This window comes from Rutilus rutilus, assembly GCF_951802725.1.
Source record: "Rutilus rutilus genome assembly, chromosome: 4".
NCBI classification, from domain to species: domain Eukaryota; kingdom Metazoa; phylum Chordata; class Actinopteri; order Cypriniformes; family Leuciscidae; genus Rutilus; species Rutilus rutilus.
The window spans coordinates 21,984,081-21,996,241 of NC_140212.1; positions in this window are offsets into that span (position 1 = coordinate 21,984,081).

Consider the following 12,161-nt stretch of genomic DNA (forward strand, 5'->3'; position numbering starts at 1 on the left):
TTATCAATGGAGTGCAGATATTATGAGTCACCATGGCAACAGCGCCAGACAAAAAGTATTCTGCAAGCATATGGAGAGTACGAACACATATTATTATTATTTTTTAAATATAGGCTGCAGCAGCGAAGGACAGAGAGTTAGCTAGGGAGAAAATAGTTGCTCGAGTCAATGCGTAAGTTTACATTTTAATTACTGTTATACAGTGATGGGTGTAATTAATTACCAAGTAATCTAAATACTGTAATTTAATTAAAGGGATTACTCTTAATTCTTCTGTAATTTAAAGTAAAATCTGATGTAATTGCATTAGACTATAGAACAATTCTGTATATTTAACATACATTTTAAAAGGTATATTTTTAATGTAACCTTCTCCCTCTACACACTTTGGTCAATTCAAGAATAATTCATGCAATTGTATATTGTTTATTTGAAAGCATTAAAAGTGCAGTTTCTTGTCTCTCCTTGTATTGGTCAAGTGGTTGAGGTTGATATGGGATTTAGTAATTAGTAATAAGTAGACCAATACTTTCTAAAGATAGTCATTATTACATTAATCTAATTACACTGTTGAAGATGTCATTTGTAGTTAGTAATTAATAACTATTTTAGATTAACTTACCCAACTGTTATAATATCAGAGGTGAAACTGGTTGGTTTGGGGAAAATTGACACAGACGCTATCTATCTATCTATCTATCTATCTATCTATCTATCTATCTATCTATCTATCTATCTATCTATCTATCTATCTATCTATCTATCTATCTATCTATCTATCTGTCACATAAATTGGTTGTCTGGGAGGGTAATGGTTTGTAAAAGTTAAAAAATGTTAACATAAGATATCTCTTTAAATAAATAAATAAACATATTTAAATCTTTTTAAAATTGACTTTTGCAAATAACCTTTGTTAAATTTATAGAAGTATTTGTTAATATTAATGGACCAGAGCTTAAATAGTTTTATTTTTTAACTAACAACTAAAAAAAGATTTATAAATACTAACCAATATATATATAAATTTTAAATGGGCTTTTTTTATGAGAAGTTTTTATTTCTATGATGCATTTATTGGAGAGAATAATCCTGTCAGACGCACCACTGCTGTGAACGCGCGTTCACGTAAACACAATTTAAACAATGTATTATTCAATACATTACTTCTATATAATTATATATTAAGTTGCTCAAGCAAGTGGTAAAATATTTAACCATGTACTTATATTAAAATCTTTTGTATTTTAATACAATAAATCTTGCATGTCACAAAGAACTTGTTTTTCCACCTCCACGAATAAGACCAAGTGTTGTTCATTATGTCGCCTTGTTGAGGTAAATTGTAGTTTTCCTTGCTTTAACTCAGTCTTAAAGTGAAAAAAAGTAGTAATTAATTAAATCAATTTATGGTGAGATTACTACATTTTATTTAATTAATCGCACTTATGGTGAAATTACTACATTTTCAGGTCAATCGGTGTTCATTTTGACCACGAAACATGCGCTGTCACTTTAATTCAGCGTTTGCAGCACAGCAGAAATAGACTCAGTGCAGAAACGATCTCTGCACTGCTGTATACGCACCGCAACTGGAACAGATCGATCATCGACGGACTGCATCCTCGTGCAGTGTGAAAGCTCTGTTAACATGGGTACGGAAAAAAAATACTCACCGCAAACGAAATATATGTGAAACGGGCGTTAGACTTGGAGCAGGAGAGCTACTCCGGCTGCTACTCGCAGTAGAGTGAGTGTTGCCATCTTCAGTTCAGCGACACATTTCCAGCCGCGCGCTCTCTGTCCGCTAGTGCTCAACTGTATGTGACGCAAGTGTTTGTTTGTGTGTGAGTGTGCGCACTCATTGGGATAATTGTAAACACAGACAGAAAAGACATGCCATCGTGGAAATAAGATAAATAACATATTACTTAAGGGCCATTTAGGTTTTTTTTTTTATAAAATAACAAATTGTAATCTGTCGCTATAAAGAAAATCAAATCAAATTTACTTGACCTCCAAGGGGGGCGGGGGGAGCCGTTAGGAGGGCGGGGCGCCCCCCTTATATAATGGTAGGGGAAACACTGGATAAACTCCTCGACAATTGACAGGTGTGATGTCCTTTTATTGACGTATCCTTCAATTATTGACAGAGTGAAACTACAAAAAGAAACGAATAAACAGTATGTAGACTGTATTCTAATGTATATTCACATGTATTTATGCAAAGTCTGGCTAACATTCATCAAAACTAAAAAACCATCAAATATAATCTTGTTTAACATAAATGTTCACGAATATTGTCTTCAAGACTCATATTAAACATAAAATACTCACAAGCAATGCTTTCTGTAAGACAACAAAGAAGGATGAATGTAGATCACGTCAGAAGTGGATTCTGCTGTCAACCATATTTCAACATGTGCTGTTTTTCTAACTCTCATGCTAGTAAAGGTTAAACATAACACTCGTAACAACTACAACTCCTCCTGCTGGAGGGAGAGAAAACTACTCCAGCACACTCCCCGCCTGACGTCCATAGGATGTCACCCTTAATTCTTAGGACTGTTGGCTACATTCATTGGAGTTGTGCAGCAGAAGTACAGTCTCTGTAACTGGTCTCAAGAAAGTTTTGCACGTACCCCCAGAAGCAACTTTTATCTCTACTTTCCTGACTTTTCCATCTCGACTGGGGAAGGTATTGATCACAACTCCCATGGGCCATTGGCATCTTTTGGATTGGTTGTCTTTTAGAAGTGCAAGATCTCCTACTTGTAGATTTGGCCTGTTCGTCTGCCATTTTCTTCGATCTTGCAATGTTGGCAAGTATTGAGTTCTCCAGCGGTGCCAAAAGATATTAGAAAGATGCTGCACCTGTCTCCACTGGCGTCCGTACAAGTCTGACTTGCCAAAGCTTCCAGGAGGGATAGGTGGAGATCCAGTCTTCTGGGTGAGGAGTGTAGCAGGTGTAAGAATGAAGGGACAGTCGGGATCAGATGAGACAGGAATGAGAGGTCGAGAGTTCACGATGGCGGTTACTTCTGCAAGAAGGGTAACGAGAACTTCATGGGTCAGCAGCTGAACTGAGTTGGTAGTTAACATTGAGTCGAGAATACGTTTCACAATCCCAATCATGCGCTCCCAACTTCCTCCCATGTAAGGGGCATGAGGTGGGTTAAAGACCCATGTGCATTCATTCTTGTCCAAGAAATCTCGTATCTCCGGGTTATCACACTGGTTTGAGGTTATACCAAGCTCCTTGCATGCACCCAGAAAGTTGGTTCCGCAATCAGACCTGAGTTGCTTTACTGGTCCACGAATAGAGATGAACCGTCGTAAGGCGTTGATGAAACTGGATGACTCCATTGACTCGATTACCTCGATATGGATAGCCCTAGTACCCAAGCAGGTAAAAATGACAGCCCAGCGCTTACTATTGGCAAGACCTCCACGAGTTTGACGAGAACTGATAGTCCAGGGTCCGAAGACATTTGTCTACGTAAGTAAATGGTGGGCAGACAGTTACGCGATCAATTGGTAGGTCGGACATCTTTTGGGTTTCTGTGTTCCATCTCAGTTTGCGACATTTTCCGCCAACAATCCATAATCCAGCTGTTCTTACAGCGCCCTCTGTAAAATGGCGTCCCTGATGCTGTACTTGTTGGTGATAATGCTGTACCAGTTACATGGTGCTTTCCTGGGATGATGAAAGGATGTGCTTCATCATTTTGCATGTCGGCTTGTGAAAGACGACCTCCAACTCTAAGGCAGTCAGCGTCATCTTTGAAGGGCGACAGGTTTCTGAGTGGATTTTGCTTTGGTATCTCTTTCTGGGCTTCGATGCATGCAAAGACTTCAGGATAAGTCTTGTGTTGAAGACAGCTCAGAATAACGCTTTTTGCTTTCCCATAGTCCTCTGGGGTGATACTTTTGCAAATATGCCAACCTTGACACTTGCTTCCATCAGCATTTCCCTTGTAGCATCTGGTGATATGAACGAGTCTTGCTATTGCTCTAAGCAGTGATGTCCAAGATGAGAAGGACTCAAAGCGACTTGGATCTAGGAAAGAGTCGGTGAGACGAGTTGCAAAGGCCGTCACCGTAGGGCGAATCTCAGGGTCAGAGTCTGGACTGAGTAACTCAAAACAGCACTTGGTCTCTTTTGCGTGCGCTCGTAGCAGGAAATCTGGTCCTTTGAGCCACATGCTGGACATCAGAGTGTTTGCTGGAATGGACCTGGAAGCTACATCGGCTGGGTTTAGATCTGTCTGCACGTAGTTCCATTGTTCTGGGCTGGATGATTTTCTAATCCTTTGAACTCGGTTACACACGTAGACATAGAATCGTCTGGATTCATTTTGTATATATCCAAGTACTACCTTGCTGTCTGTGAAGAACCTTGTACAATGGAATGGAACATCGATCTCCTCTGAAATCAAGTCTGCAATCTCGATGGCAAGAACAGCTGCACATAGTTCCAGCCTCGGGATAGTTATCTCTTGTTGTGGGGCAAGTTTAGCTTTGCCAAACACAAATCCAAGTTCGCTCTTGCCTTCTGTATTTGTGACCTTTGCATAAGCTACGGCAGCAATAGCTTTGGTGGATGCGTCACAGAATATACAGTGCTCCCTTTTGGCTGCACCACAGAAGGATATGGATGTATACATTCTTGGTATTCGCACTTGTTCAAGATGCTTCAGGGATTCCTTCCATGTACTCCATTCTTCTCGCATTCGTTCTGGAAGTGGGTCGTCCCATTCACCTGCATCCGTTGAAAGCTCTCTCAAAAGGGCCCTGCCTTTGATGCTGACCGGAGCTGCGAAACCTAGAGGGTCATACAGACTGTTAATGATGGAAAGTACCCCTCTACGAGTGTAGGGCTTCTCAGCAGTAGACACTTGGAAGGTGAACTCATCTGTTGCAATGTCCCAGCTTATTCCGAGGCTCCTTTGCATTGGTGGACTGTCTGCTCCTAGGTCGAGATCTTTCAGACCCTTTGCAAGATCCTCCTTGGAGAATACTTTCATTACTGTGATGTCATTAGAGGCGATCTTATGCAGCCTCAAGTTAGATGAGGCCAAGGTTTCTTGAGCCCTTTGAATGACAGAGATGGTCTCAGTACTTGATGGCAGGGAGACAAGCCCGTCATCGACATAAAAATGACGTTCCACAAGATGTTTTGTTGTATTGTCTCTTTTCTCTTGATCTTCTGATGCCCTCCTGAGTCCATAGGTTGCTACAGCAGGCGATGGACTGTTGCCGAAGACGTGTACCGTCATTCGGTACTCCACGATTGGTTGTTCCATGTCGTTATTCTGGTGCCAGAGAAAACGCAAAAAGTTCTGATGGTCCTCCCTGACCTCAAAGCAATAGAACATTTGCTTAATATCAGCTGTTACAGCTACCTTCTCTTCACGGAGCCGCATGAGCACTCCCAGCAGGCTGTTGTTGAGATTCGGACCGGTAAGAAGGACGTCACTGAGGGACACTCCTTCATGTCGCGCGCTAGAGTCGAAGACAACCCTTATTTGGTCCAGCTTGCGGGGGTGATACACTCCGAAGAAGGGAAGGTACCAACACTCTTCTTGTCCAGTAAGGGGTGGCGCTATTTCAGCATGGCCATTGTCAAAAAGGGTTTGCATAAATTCCTGGAAGTGACTTTTCATGTGAGGACATTTGTTCAGCATACGACGAACTGAAGCTAGGCGCTGGACGGCTTGCTGCTTGTTGTTGGAAAGGCGTGGCCTAGGTGAACGAAAGGGCAGCGGAGCAACCCAACTATTTTTATTATTCTGATAGACTTCCTTATTCATTTTCTGCAGGAAGGCAGTTTCTTCTTGAGAGTAACCTGGTCTCTCATCCAAACTTGTTTGTTGGAACACGGTTTCTCCGATGGATGTGTTCTTAGTATGGTTAGGGAGACTGACATTATTGTGGCTTTGTGGGATGATGCGTTCCTTTACTTGGATGAAGTTCTTGCATGGAAGGAAGTGACTCGGGCGACCATTGTCAAAAATGTTCGTTGGTCAAGAACTTTGTGTGCTTGAATAACATCCCTACCAATGAGAAGCTGGATCTTAGCGTCAGGATCAACATCTGGAATGTCGGATGCAATGTCTTGGAGGTGGAAATGGTTACGAGCAGCTTCAGGTCTAGGAATCTCATTGCGATTGTCCGGCAGCATGTCACATTCGATAAGTGTTTGGAGCTTTAGGCGTGACTTGCTATCAACAGATTCGACGATGAAGTTGTATGCTCTTCTCCCCGTAGCTTCCTCAAGGCCTGCACAGGTTCTCAGCTTGTACGGGAAGCAGCCTTTGGTGATGCCAAACGTATCGAAGATTGAAGATCTGGCAAGTGACCTGTTGCTTTGGTCGTCCAAAATAGCGTAGGTTTTGAGTTTCTTCTCAGGGGAGCCCTGTGGATAAATGAATACAGGACTGATCTTGCCACATGAGTGACTTTCAACTTCACTCCCACAGACTTGCGTACATGTAGACGTGGCCGTAGGTAAAGCTATATTGCACTCCCCGCCGTTGTCGGAAGCAGGCTCTGTGGTGGTTGCCCAAGGTGCAGGACCAGGATGAAGAGCAGTAATGTGTGAGTTGGAGTTACATTCTGCACAAAAGGTCTCGGCTTTACATATTTTTGCCTGATGATTAGTGGATGCGCAACATCGGAAAACATATCAGATTCCTCTTCAAATAGACCTTACGCTCCTCCAAAGGCATTTCTCTGAACGCTCTGCATTTTTTAAGCGCGTGAGGTTTCTTGTGGATTGGGCATTCTTTATTTGGGTCATGGATGTTTGTTCCTGCTGTTGGATTTGGCTCAGTGCTGACCACTTCGGTCCGGATGACTGAGATTGCTTCTCTCTTACTCTGCTTATCCTGAAACCTCATCTTAGTGGGTACAAGACCGGGTTGCACTGAATGCTTAAAGCTTGGGTCGTTGCGCATTTTTGATTCCCTGCTAATGAAGGCGACAAATGCTGAGAATGGTGGAAATGATACAGAATGCTCCTCCTTGTATTTAGGCCCATACGTCATCCACTTTTCTTGCAAACCGAAGGGTAACTTCTCCACAACAGGATGAATGCCCCTTGCAGTGTCGAGGTACAGTAGGCCTGGGATATAGCCTTCATCCTTTGCAGCCTCTATCTCTAGGAGAAGATCCTGAAGTTCTCTCAAGAGGTATGGGTCTTTGTTGGATATTCTCGGAAAACGCTCAAGTCTGTCGAGTAGCGCCTTCTCCAGGGCTTCGGGGGAGCCGTAGCACTCGTCCAGTCTTTCCCATACTTTGCCCAATCCTTCAGAGGGTCTGTTAATATACACTGCTCTCAGACGTTTTGCATATTGAACGGACTCTGCTCCGAGCCATTTGATCAATAAGTCAAATTCTTCGCTAGCAGACAGGTTCAAATCATGAATAACATTGTTAAATGAAGATTTCCATCCCCAATAGTCACCTGGCTTGTCACTGAACTTTCTGAGGCCGCCAGTGAGCAAATCACGTCGTGCTAGAAACCTGGCTATATCAGTCATATCGCCATCTCGTGGAGTGTATCCCGTACTATGATGTGTCGGTAATGCTCCAAATTTCCGCACAGGAATGCTTTGGGAAAGTTGGGGAACATCTTTACGTTTGTCTGCACTCGAGGGTAGATGGACGTACTCTGTGTCCATAGACTGGCCTGGTTCTTGTTTTGGTGGCTCGTATGGGACGGTTGTTGCTAGAGTATCATTGTGCTCTGTGTTGCGAAATGGACTTGAATCTGCCTTTAGGATTATTTGGTGTTTTACATAGTCCCGAGTACGTTCTGTGGAATCTACCTTCACGGACCCTGATGCAGATTCTTCTTCAAGATCAGTGGCCGCTTTCTCAAAGACATATGCCTCAGCTTGTGCGGCTTCTGCATCGCACTGCTGTTGTAGTGCTTGTAGTGTGGCATCCAGGCGCACCTCTTCTACTTTAAGCTCTGCTTTCTTAACTTTCATTTCAATTTCCATTTTTGCAAATTCAGCTCTTGTACGAGCTGCTTCAGCTTTAGCTCGAGCATTGAGAGCGGCTATACTGGCAGCTGATTTAACTGAACCTTTAGAGCTCTTGGAGTGATGCGATTTCTTGGAGCAGACGGACGCTGAGCTTTTTCTCCCTTCTTCAGACATAGTAGATTATGCTGAGGCTGATGTAACATCCACTTGTTGTTGCATACAGATAGGTGCTTTTTCACTATTCTGCCCTCACTGTTAGACTCAGACACAGCTATGCAGATAGATAAACTCCTCGACAATTGACAGGTGTGATGTCCTTTTATTGACGTATCCTTTAATTATTGACAGAGTGAAACTACAAAAAGAAACGAATAAACAGTATGTAGACTGTATTCTAATGTATATTCACATGTATTTATGCAAAGTCTGGCTAACATTCATCAAAACTAAAAAACCATCAAATATAATCTTGTTTAACATAAATGTTCACGAAAATTGTCTTCAAGACTCATATTAAACATAAAATACTCACAAGCAATGCTTTCTGTAAGACAACAAAGAAGGATGAATGTAGATCAAGTCAGAATTGGATTCTGCTGTCAACCATATTTCAACATGTGCTGTTTTTCTAACTCTCATGCTAGTAAAGGTTAAACATAACACTCGTAACAACTACAACGCCTCCTTCTGGAGGGAGAGAAAACTACTCCAGCACAGGCCTTCATAAAATGTAAGAGGTTTACATATGTGTTGTTTTTTTATATAGGCTATTTTTGATTTCTCCATTTATTTTACTTTGGTTTGGGTTTTTTGTTGGTCCCAACAGATTCTGATGTTAATATCTGTCTTTTGGAGCCTCCTGTCCCAACAGAACCCCAGGTAGTTGTAAGTAGCCTACTCAGTGCACCAGAAATTATGACAAATAGTGTTATAAAGTGTACTCAACCAAGTGTGCTCATCTTCACAGGACGATGGGGATAAAGAGTTTCTGCTGCCACAGAGAGGCCTACAGAGGTAATGTTAATATTATGTGTCTACACATTCAGATTTTTTCACATTTTTATGTGGAGTAGCCTATAGAATCTAAGTTTAAATCTAAGTATAAACGGGTATTCTTATCTCTCCCCCCGCCCCCAGAGTGTGGAAGAACAGCAGGAGGATGGTCCATCAACTTCTGTTGCACAGATAAACACAGTTCAGTGATTTTCAGTAAATGCCACAGTTTAATTCTGTAGAATTAGTTTAGAACTACATTATGTCACTCTAATCTACTACTGTATTTTCAGTTGTCAGTTAAGGAGTTATATAGACTTCATCTTCTTAAAAAAATAGAAAAAAACCAGCAGTAAAAAAAGCAATGAATAAATTTACTGAAAAAAAGAATGAGGTGTTTAAACACCGCTTCCTCTATAAAAAAGGGGAGGAGACCGAAATAAACGTACTTGGTTACCTAACGTAACCTCGGTTCTCTCTAGAAGAGGGAACGAGTATTGTGTAAGTTGCTTACGCTACGGGTAAAGTCATCTTTTCTCGAGATCTGAAGCCCAAAATTATCCTTCATTTTGTATTTATTGTCAACACAGTGCGGCAGCCAGCAGACCATAGCAGGCTGTATCAGCGTGCTCATTGGCTGACCTGTGGCAACTGCAGCAGCCTACCGGTGAGCCCTGCGTGACGTCACGGCATCACGCTTCGCGCCCTCCACGCGTCACAGCCCGCCAGAATGGGTGTGGCTTAGCGTATATAAGGAAGGGCTCAACAGGCTGAACTCTGGTTTTCATTGACTGAAGCGAATAAGCTTGTGGCGCGAGCACGGCAGTTTACGCAATACTCGTTCCCTCTTCTAGAGAGAACCGAGGTTACGTTAGGTAACCGAGTACATTCTCTTACGAGAGGTTCTCTCGTATTGCGTAAGTTGCTTACGCTACAGGAACCCCTTGTCAACGCCGTGCGCGCCGAGCATCCACAGCATGAGTCCCGGGGAAGCCCGGGGAACGGGCGGCCAGCAACGTGGGCCAGCACATGTAATAAGCACTTCATAGGAATACAGAGCGGCTCTGCCGGTCTATGTATAAACATGTGGAGAAAGGCGGCCAGCAGCGCGGGCCAGCACAAGTACATAAGCACATCATATGGAAAAAAATAGAGCGGCTCCGCCGGTCTATGTATAGAGAGTATCACCCCCTTATGCAGCTGTATGGAGAATAGGCGGCCAGCAACGCGGGCCAGCACAAGTGCACAAGCATATGATTGGGAAATACAGAGCGGCTCCGCCGGTCTATGTATAGAGAATCTCATCCCTTAGTGCAGCTCAACCAGAAGAGCTAGTAGTACATGAGAGTAGCCTGCACATGACAACTGGGCAGAACATACACATCACTTTGTTTAGCCTGCAAGGCGGGAACTTCCAGGTTATAAAACCTCACGAATGTAGAGGAGGAGGCCCAGCCTGCCGCCATACAAATGTCGTGGATAGAAATCCTGCTGGACCATGCCCACGATGAAGCCATGCTTTCAGGGCCTCTAGGACCAAAGAAAGATCCCAAATAGGAACCGAGGGGGGCCGCGGGGGGTTCATCCTCCTGGCTCCTCTAAGGAAGCGGATGATGAGCTTGTTCCTTCCTATCGCACGGCTGCGCGTCGACTCTGCGAACGCTGCAATAGCTGCAACGTACACTTTGAGCGTGGAAGGGGACCTGCCCTTATCCAACAGCTATAAGGGCAGGTCGTGTGCTTTTGAAGAAAGGAAAGCACCCACGAAACCCCACACGTGCGTGGAACCAGGTTTGGTTCTCCCATTGCGGGGCTATGAGGAGCACTGAGTGGCGCGTTTCCCTGATCTTCTTGATTACCTGTGGTAACAGTGAGATCGGAGGGAAAGCATACAGCGGGCAGCTGGGCCAGGTTTGGGCCAGCGTGTCCTCGCTCTTCGAGAGGAATCTCGGGCAATGAGCGTAGTCTTTTGACGCAAAAAGGTCGACTTCCGCTTTGCCGAAAAGGCGCCATAGTGACTGGACTGTCTGAGGGTGCAGAGACCATTCTCCCGGGGGAATGTTGTCTCTGGGCAGTCTGTCTGGGCCGACATTCTTGTGGCCCGGTACGTGCGCGGCTCTCAGCGAGCGCAACGAGTGATGAGCCCACACTAGAAGGCGTTCTGTCAGCTTGCAGAGAATCCTGGATCTGACACCGCCCTGGTGGTTCACGTAGGACACCACGGACATGTTGTCCGAACGGACTAGAACATGGTGGCCCCGTATGTGTGGGAGGAAACGCTTGAGCGCGTTCTCGACCGCTATCATCTCCAAACAGTTTATATGGAGGCGTTTTGCCTGGTCTGACCACAGGCCAAAGACCGGTCTGCCCTCGAAAAGAGCGCCCCAACCTAAGTTGGAGGCGTCTGTCGAGATAACTTTTCGGTGCGAGACGGCTCCCATTGTCACTCCCTGCTGGTACCAGTCGGCCGCTAACCAGGGTCTCAGTGCTGAAACGCAGCTCTGAATCACTCTGATTCGTATGCCGCCGGACGCCCAGGCTCGGTGAGGCACTCGAGCGTTCAACCAGCGTTGCAGCGGGCGCATACGCAGTAGACCCAGCTGAAGCACTGCTGCAGCTGATGCCATACAACCCAGCATCCTCTGAAATGTTTTTAGAGGTGCGGCGCTGCCCATCTGGAAAGACGCGGCCAGGCATTGAACACGGCGCGCTCGCTGTGTCGACAGCCGGCCCGTCATTGCCACAGAGTCCAGGTCTAAACCCAGAAAAGAGGCTGACTGACTGGGCAGTAATGAGCTCTTGGTCCAGCTGACTGTGAGACCCAGGCTTTCCAGGTGGCTGAGAAGCACTGTTCTGTGAGAAATAAGTTCTTCCTCCGACTGTGCTAGAATCAGCCAATCGTCCAAATAGTTCAAAATCGCTCAGAGAAGGAGGTACCGGTTCTATGGCCCCTTTGCACAGAAGTTTTGCTATTTCTGCACGAAGTAGGTGTGCTACTTCCCCATTCACTCTCGTCTCGGTTTCGTGCTTGAAAGCGCGGGGGACGGCGAGCGAACTGCAATGAATAGCCCTGCTTTACTGTGCTCAGCACCCATTCTGACGCGCCTGGAATAGCTTCCCATGCTTTTGCATGTACGGCTAGGGGCAGAATGGCCTCCGGGTTCCGATTGCCGCAT